Source organism: Nannobrachium achirus (assembly GCF_963921795.1).
Source record: "Nannobrachium achirus genome assembly, chromosome: 9".
NCBI lineage: Eukaryota > Metazoa > Chordata > Actinopteri > Myctophiformes > Myctophidae > Nannobrachium > Nannobrachium achirus.
In genome coordinates this window covers 42,373,958-42,383,997 of record NC_137818.1, presented here as the reverse complement: position 1 = coordinate 42,383,997, position 10,040 = coordinate 42,373,958, and positions in this window count along the sequence as shown.

The following is a 10,040-nucleotide window of genomic DNA, read 5'->3' as shown; positions in this document are numbered from 1 at the left end:
CCATATATGGGCATAAATGGACACAGGCAAACAGATGTTCAAAACGGGTCCTATGACAACAGGTATAATGAGGTTTGCATTAAAGGGGGAACCGGCACTGTGTCTGCAACACAGTTGGAGGCACAGACAGATACTCCATATATGGGCATAAAATGGACGCAGATAGACAGATATCTCCATATATGGGCATAAAATGGACCCAGAACTATAACTGCAGTGATCTCCATATATGGACATAAAATGGACGCCGACAGACAGACAGACAGACAGACAGATACAGATATCTCCATATATGGGCATAAATGGACACAGGCAAACAGATGTTCAAAACGGGTCCTATGACAACAGGTATAATGAGGTTTGCATTAAAGGGGGAACCGGCACTGTGTCTGCAACACAGTTGGAGGCACAGACAGATACTCCATATATGGGCATAAAATGGACGCAGATAGACAGATATCTCCATATATGCATGGGCATAAAATGGACCCAGAACTATAACTGCAGTGATCTCCATATATGGACATAAAATGGACGCCGACAGACAGACAGACAGATACAAATATCTCCATATATGGGCATAAATGGACACAGGCAGACAGATGGTCAAAACGGGTCCTATGACCAGGTAAAAAACAGGTATAATGGGGTTTGCATTAAAGGGCGGGGCATTCATTCCCTATTTACATTGTTCCGAGTTGGCCAGGTCGCCGACTAGACGCTGGGCTTCTAGTATGACAAATGCAAGGTGCTGTAAAGTAACAATGTCATTCAAGGGATGAAAAGGTTATTTACTGAAGCCAAAAAGCTTTGAGAAGCTCTTAAATAGACATGTAGACAACTATGGACATTGGTATGTCCTTCAATTGTCAAGTAACAAAGGGTTGTATGCTTCTTCAATGTCAGAAACATAGCTATAATCGAGTCCTCCTTTTAGATATAATTTTCACACCTTGAAAAAGTAATATCCATGCTTTTCATTTTATCAAACAAATGAATCTGGTGGCATTTTTAAACACCCACAAGTTCTAAAAGAGCTAGAAATCTTACTGCTGTAGGCCTATGCCTTGAAATAAATTCAGAGATTAAATATGAATGTAGATTCAGGTCGACTTCATTGGTAAATAGTTAAGTATGAGGTTTCTACAGGGATACAATGATATTTGGTGCTATGTGACACCCCAACAAAACATTGTGTATTTATTATGATATTTATTTATTTAGCAAATAAAACCATGAAGGAACCTTGCACACAGTTTCAAAGTAACCTCACACACACACACACACACACACACACACAGTCACACGCACACACCTCACCTCAACAGTTGGAGAGAAAGACCAATAATTTATTTTCTTTTTTTTTCCCCTCCACGACGCTTTTTTCAACTGCCACAGATATGACTCGTCGGTTTTAACTACCTGAGAACACTGACAGCTCTACTCAACTTCCATGGGGTGTTGTAAGTTGTAACGTTACATTACATTTACAAGTAGGCTAGTTCACACTTTAGCCTACTTACAAACATGACGACCTGGGCTTGAACGGAGACCTCTCTCTCTGTTTGATTACAGCGCGTTTTGTTGTTATGCAACTATGTTCTGCCAGTACCGATCAGGAAAGGACGCGCACGGCGCACGGTGATTGGCTAGTAATCACTTGCGTTTACAGCAGGCGTGGGGGGGCGGGGCGGGGCAACCTGACCATTTTAAAGAGCCTGTAATGTAGCCTACTTTGAAGTGTATAAAGTGAATGGAACAGTCTGCTTTTACTATTGATACTTGGTGTCAACTGGATAATTGTGCTGTGTTAAATGAAGGAAAACTTTGTTTTCACACACACACACACACACACACACACACACACACACACACACACACACACACACACACACACACACACACACACACACACATGTATAGCCTATTTTTATTGAGGAAGGTTTTTTTTTCTACAATAATAATAAAGCTGTGGGCTGTATGCTAGGTTTATTTTGAGCAGAGTGGAGCTGTCCATGGTGCTGAGTAGCATTTGACAGGTACATGAGCTCTGTCCATATCTAAACAATACCTATTAATCGCTTGGAACAAATCATCGTTTGTATCTCCTGTATGACATTAAAAACACCATAATGTCCTCCTTTCAACATGTAATGCTGTATTATGTACAGTAATAAACATAGGGATCATCAAGTCCTTATTTCAATAACAAAATGCAACCATAGAGTCATGACAGATAACCCTGCATTTAATCATGCCTGTGTTGCAAGTTATAAGAATTATGTGAAATGTGTATAATGGTTAATGTATAATTATAGCTTTCCACATACCAACAAGACACATTTACAGTCACATTTAGCAATGGCGTGGCCTCGCCTGTCCACTCTTGAACTATCAATAGCAATTTGCTGTACGTGAATTAAGCCTCACAAATCACACTGCAGTGTTCAGTGGTGAAGCCGAGCTACATACTGTATATACAGTAGGTTGGCTGCTTGTGTGAATGCCAGCCTTAGTGTGGTGATGGTTGCGACTCATTTGACAAAATTGAAATGGCGAGTACAAAACTGCTTCACATAAACAATGTTCAATGAGACTGAAAATAACTTTTGCATGCATAGATTTGTGTAGCAGAATCTACTTTTGAATACACAGATTTAGGAATTCGCATTCGCTTAGGACAGAATTCGCACAGGATGGAATTAATTTGCAAGTGTGATTCGAGTTGCGGTTGGTTGTTTAAGTTGGACAAAATGGGGACAAAATATTTTACCAAATATGGATATGACTGACATGGACATCTGACATCACAGATGTCTTATGTTATGGACCACATGGGACTCACACAATATATGGGCATTCCAAGCTGGGCTTAATATTGATGACATCAGGGATCTCTATATATGGCTATACAAGGGACAAGGACGGAATGTGATGTCACAATGTGATGTCACAACAATGTGATGTCATAGGTCAGCTATACACATTGAGGCGTTATCCTCTGACGTTACTGACAAGATGTGACGTTTTCATAGTTAACTGCGACATACAGTCGCAATTAAAAAATATAAAAATATCCAATTATCAATATCAGAGCTCTGTTGGAGGATAGCTTCCGAAAATCCTCCTCTGAAGCAGAGTTTTACTTCAGGTCAAACATGTCCAGCAGCTCCTTTTCTGATAAAGGGCAGCCTCCTGGATGCTCAGATGGACAAAGAAGAACAACTTATTCTTGTATACAATACACACTCCCATGCGCGCAGGGGGTAGGGGGGGACGGGGGGGATTAACACCTCCACTTTTTTTGGGTGGGGGGGATATCCCCTCCAGTGTTCAGGTCCAAGAAAAAGCCGCAAATATGATCGATTATACTGTACACACTGAGTAGTTCTCATTTCAAGGCGTATTACTGCCCTCTAGAGGAATTGGCGGCCTTAACTATGTTTCATTGGTTTCAATTGAAACGGGCCTCGGCCGTCAGGGGGGCCTCCGACTGCCCGTCAGTCTAAGTCCAAATGATGGTCAATGCAAATGATCGTCCATCGAAAACCCCCTCTCACATTTGGGCCCCCTTTAACGTGCTAGTTCTGCCTATGTCCTGTTGCCAGGGGGGACTCCGACTGCCGGTAAATCTCAGTCCAAATAAATGACACTCAATGCGAATGACCCTCCATCGGAAGCCCCCCTCAATGGGCCCCCCTCTATCACGCTGTCGCTGTGCCTGTGACGCTGCAGTGCACACCGATCGGCTTGACTTTGTAATACGAGCTAGGCGCGCGGTTTAGTTGTTGGATGGACTATCAAAACAAGTTGTTATTAGTTAGAATACATCACAGAGCCTTTCAAACGAGAGGGCACTTGTGAGTAAAGTTGGCAAGATTGTTGAACCACTAATTAACAACAATGCACGCTCATTTTAAGATGGCAACAACAAACATGGACGTAACACTGGTCTGTCTGTCGCATCCTATGGTCGTATCCAGTCAGATGAAACACGGTGTTAATCATGTCATGTGGACAGCTGGACACGTTAAAACGTTACCTTGAATGGAATATATATCTGAGGAGCAATTATGTTGTCAACTTCCCCAAAAGGCTGTCCTGTCCTATTAAACCAGACGCTGGGACAGCATCCACTGCTTATATCCACAATATAACTTGTGAGTATCCTAATTTATTACTTAACATGTCACGCCAATGCGCAAATGGTAATGTGGGTAGTGGGTACAGTAATTAATGTACAGTATTTGTGCAAGTTGGCCCTACAATTGTGGATAGCCTATGCATTATGTTCAAACAGTTCAATCCAAAACATAATGCTTATGGTTGTGTTAGGCTGCTTTTATACGGACCTGGTTGTCATTAATGCATACAGATATCTATGAAAGGTCTTTTTATTAGATGTCTGGTAGATTTTAATCATGCCATGTCACGCTGACCGGCAGTTTAAAATACTAGTGTGATCTCTGGTAATACAGTATATTTTTAGGGGGAAAAAAAAAACATTTTTTTCCGGGGGGGAAAATGATTTATGAAACTTTATGACCAGGCGAATTCTGACAACAACAACAACAACAACAAAAAGACAGCAGCCGACATGTGTCTTTGGTTTGACACTTGTCAACATGCACAGAACATAGTGATTTAAGTTTCATGGTTTATGACCAGGCAAATTCAGACGACAACAACAACAACAAAAAGAAGGCAGCAGCTGGAGGGCAGCCAGTACAGGCTTTGGAGGAGGTGAGGAGAACAGGAGTTGGCCTGTTACTCCTTCAATAAAAAGATCTAATATAGACTTAATGAATTCATGTGTATTTCATTTTAAAAATGCCTTGAAATCTGCGTAAAACAACTGTGTAATTCAGCTCAAGTGGAGGGGATATGTCCCCCCCTCCTCGGGGCAAAAGTGGGGGGGATATCACCAAAAGTGGGGGGGATACCCCAAAATTTTTCGCGCGCGCACATACCTCCCAGATATGTCCCCTTCACTTTTAAAATGCCTCCTGCGCCCCTGCACACTCCTGTCTAAAGCAGGGGTCTTCAACAGGGGGTCCGCGACCCCTAGGGGGTCCGCGGAGGTACTGCAGGGGGTCCGCGAAATTATTGCAAAAAAAAAAAAAAAAAAGGATTTCAAAAAGATTTTTTTTTTTTTTTCATTTTTCACATTTATGTTAAAAAATAATTCATGATTCTATCCATTTTGAATAGCTTGAATACATGATTACTATGCAATTGACAGATTGTTGATATTATTGACATTGGTTCTCAGTTAATAAGTAGTATGTTTAGAAATGGTAGTGGTACGGCCCACCCTGCTCGCTGTAACTTGTACATGTTTAAAATAAAAAATATGCCGTAGCCCCGACCCCCCCACCCTACGAGGTGGTAGGGGGTCCCTGCTCCATCTCCCCATCAGTTTGGGGGTCCCCGGCCTGAAAACGTTGAAGACCCCTGGTCTAAAGGTCAGTGTCTGTGGACACTCCTGAGTACACTGATTCATCTTTTATACCAATGCAACGCTCTGTAAGGTCTGCTTCATAGAAGATCAGTTTCCCAGCTGTCTAAAAGTCATCCAGAGATGGAATGGCTTTGCTTTTATGTGGATTCTAGTCTAAATGTGTCGGAGGTCTGCCATGGTACTTCCGATTATTCTGCTTGGACTGAACTCGGTGAAGTTTATGTAACATCTCAGTCAAGGTTTCTGGCAGCGCTCCTTTCACCTCTTTTCTCAACACATCCTCCAGAACTGCAAAGACTGGAATATGGTTCGTATGTGTGCTCTCTCCTCTGTCTCCTGTAGTCCACAGTCAGCTCCTTGCAGTCTTGTTGACGTTGAGAGCGAGGTTGTTCTCCTGACAACCAGAGTGACCAGAGTGCCAGTTATCTGACCTTGTCCTTGTAGGCATACTCGTTGTTGTTGACAAGCATCCCTCTGTCATGTCATCAGCTTAGTTGACGATGACATGGAGCTGTGCATGGCCATGTAGTCGTGTGTGTACTAGAGCATTCACGAATAGTGATTTTTAGTATTCGAATGATTCAACCTCAGAGTATTCGAATAGTCGAATATTCGACAGGACTGGCCAAACTGGCAAATATTAAGTAAGCAAGAGGCGGACATTGTGAAAATAGCCGATCTACATGCTCACAACGCCTCGGCGTTGTGAGCTTGTAAATCTGCTATTTTCACAATATGTATCTGCGGAACCGAGTGCTTGTCAGGGTGGGGGTCCCCAGTTCATATATGTTTATTTTGGGGGTCACGGCCTAAAAAGGTTTGAGAAGCCCTGGTGACTTCCTATCTAGCCAAGCTTTATAAACAATATATTTTTTAAAGAGAAAACAATAAAAGAAATAAACGAATATTCGACTTCGGTGAACAACATCAAATAGTGAGTTTGATATTCGAATATTCGAATATTTGGTGAATGCCCTAGTGTGTACAAGGAGTAGAGTAGAGGGCTCTGTACACCGGCTCCTGTGTTGAGGGTCAGGGTGTCAGATCATGTGCTGTTGCTCATTCCCAACACTCCAGTGTCCAGTCGCACATGTTCAGGTGCAACTCGAGGTCTCTGAGCTTTGTGTGGAGCCTGGCTGGGAGTGTTGTCCATCTGTGAAGCTAATAGCTTCCATCCTAGAGTGGACCCTCGTCATGGAGTCACAGTTTGGTTCCGGGACCTCTGGTCTCTCCTGATGGACCCTGGCAGCATAACAACCACTTTTAACTTTAACGTTTTTGGTCAAATTAGTCACAGTAGCTGGTAGACATCCCACAATGATAATGCATATTTAATGTAAATCTTTAAAATAAGCCAAATGGTTTAAAATTAATTGTCTCATTAGCTACATTTCATGTCTGATCTGAAGAATTTACAGTTAGATTAGTTAAAAGGGAATTTATTTGAAAGACCTAAATGATGTTAAATGATCATATCCCAAATGCAGGTCCCAGATTGGTTAGCCTTGCCAGCCATCAACTTACAATGCTGCACTTACATTTTAATTAACTACGAATGTAAAATATCCTGTGCTATGGGAGATCTGTCCAGTAGACAATTTGACAGCTGCATTAAGATCAGAATGACCCATTTGGTACAGAGAGCCATGAAGGTTACAGGTATGGAAGGACCATATCTGAATCATTAAACATTATTTCTGATCCCTGCCGTGTTCTCCTTCCTGAGATTGAGCCTCTAGACATTATAGACTGAACAGATATGAACTCTTAGGCTACTTATTCCCCTGATCACTCAGTAAGTCATCAGTTATGTCAAGTAGCAATGGACAGAGATTCTGTTAAAGCAAATGCTCCAAAGTGACAGTTAATCTTCAAGTCTAGCAGCTCAAACAAATGAGAATGAAGACAATCCCTATTTAAACAGAATGGATCAAGTATGTATGTCACTTCAGGGGGGAATGAACTGCTCACTGGCCTTCAGTATATGTACGTTAGATCACCAAGGAAGCGGTTATACTGTAGTATACTGTATATAGAAATGTTGTACAATGTAATGTACAAATGATGGGAGCACAATCAGTTGTGTATGTGTGTGTGTGTGTGTGTGTGTGTGTGTGTGTGTGTGTGTGTGTGTGTGTGTGTGTGTGTGTGTGTGTGCGCGTGTGCGTGTGCGTGCGTGTGTGTGTGTGTGTGTGTGTGAGTGAAAGACTGCCGAATAGGGGTTAAAAGAGAAGATTCCAAGGGTACTGGTCTGACAGGGGCCTTCATATAGATGTCATATAGTGTATATTTTATTGCCAAATAAATGTTGGGCATCCAGTGTAATATGGTGTTATGGGGCTAAGAATTGCTTGTGCATAATATGTGTGTGTGCGTGCGTGCGTGCGTCCGTCCGTCCATCCGTCCGTGCGTGCGTCCGTGCGTACGTGCACATGCACAGTATATGATTGTGCGTATATGATTGCATTTCTTTCAGTCCTATCTACTGTATAACAACACAAGGCCTGCATCAGTGACCCACCCTCCCCATTTACCACCCTGTAAACCAATGACAAGGGAATCATATACTCTCCTCAGATATAAAGCCGGATGTCTGCATAAATATTTTCCTCCTTGGAGAATAAAGGTGTTTTAACAACTGTGTTTTGCCACGGAAAGGTGTTGTAAACTATGCAGACAAGCGTGAGTCATTTCCAAGGCCTTTCTGAGACGTTATTTACTGTAGTGCCGGCTGGGATAAGCAGGTGTTTGGGTTTGCAAATGTTTCAGATGATTTGCACAGTATCCATGGAAGCAAACGACAGTAAAATCACCAGGATGATTCACTGTTTGTCTTGTCTTCACCTCTGTGAGTATGCAGGTGAATCTCGCCGCCCGTCACTGAGGAGGCAATGAGCAGAAGGTGTGTGTGTGTGTGTGTGTGTGTGTGTGTGTGTGTGTGTGTGTGTGTGTGTGTGTGTGTGTGTGTGTGTGTGTGTGTGTGTGTGTGTGTGTGCTCGTACGCGTGCATGGTTTGTGTATGTGTGACAGGGAAATGAGCTATAGGAGAGTGAATCAGAGGGGAAAGCGAGTTGCTGCGTTCTAATTTAGGAAATACTTAGGAGTCAAGTCATTTTGGCTGCAGCCCAGCTCTCTCACCCTCTTCCTCCCTCTCTCCTCTCTGCACCTTCACCTGTTTCTGTCCATCTCTCATTGTCCTCGTATTAGCCTCACCACTCGCATAGTCAGTGTTCAAATCAAAGTCACACACTTAAACGTTGGGAAATTAACATTTACTGTACAGTGTCTTTTATACATTTTATGTATTTATATCGACATTTACAGTGTTATAAAGTCCAACTGAAGCCATGTGTAACGCACATTCTCCAGAGTAATAATTATGGGTATCTAAAAATCTGAGTTCTGGCCCACAATACACTCCTTGAAAAACAGCCGTCTGTGCACAAACGGGCAGAATTGGACGGGAACCCGCCGAGAGAAGCTGCGACTGTTGCACGTGAGATTAAAATTTCAATGTTGACAGCTGAGCGCTGTATTTCATTAAACGTACAATGGAGAGCCGGAGCCGTACAGTGAATTGAAAGCCCCGACTGTGTTCGACTCCGCTTTTGGGAATTATTCTTTTAAGCGCGCACAGCAGCGCTGAAGCAGACAGTGCTGAGTTCCTTTGAGATCTCTCCGCCTGGAAGAGCTCCTTTGGATGGTGGCGCCTAATTGAGTTCAATTACACAGTGAACTAAAGGGGGGGACGTGAGAGAGGGGACAAGGCTCAGCTCTGCGGGAGCAGCACTGCAGACTAAAGTAGTCTACAGTACATCTGGGGTTTTACAGTACAATGCTGTGCTGTAATTTCTGAACAGTAAAACCCTTAGTGTCCATTTGTAATCTAGAGCAGGGGTCTTCAACAGGGGGTCCGGGACCCCTAGGGGGTCCCCAGAGTTACTACAGGGGGTCCTCCAAATCTTTGTGTGATAGAAACCTTTTTTCTCCTTTTTTATATTAACCACTTGAACCCTAGCATCCATATTCTGAGAACTGTAGCCAAAAATAGCTGATCTACAAGCTCACAACGCCTCGCGCTGTGAGGCGTTGTGAGCTTGTAGATCAGCTATTTTTGGCAGTTTTTTTGGAGTGAAAGGTCAAGTTTATTAAGTATTGACGGTTCAAGTGGTTAAATGAAAACACAAATTGACATGAATCCAAAATATAATGATGATTGTGCTGTCAAACGATGAAACTATATGGAATCCATGAAGGTTGTGGGGGTGCCTGCTTCATCTCTCTCTCAACTAAGGGGTCCCCGTCCTGAAAACGTTGAAGACCCCTGATCTAGAGAGTGTACAAATGCAGTTGTACACTCTCTGAGCTAAATTAACACTCTTTTGCAGTGTATCAGACGTGGATTTGTCTCTGTCTTTTGCTGCAGCTCTCTCTCTCCACATTAGCTTTGCGATGCCTTCACTCGGGTGCCCAGCTCGCCGGCGTACTCCAAACTGAACTCACTGTACCCATGGCAGCGAGTTGTCATGAGGTCTTACACTGAATAGGTCCTGTAGATACAAGGTCTTGGACACCCGCG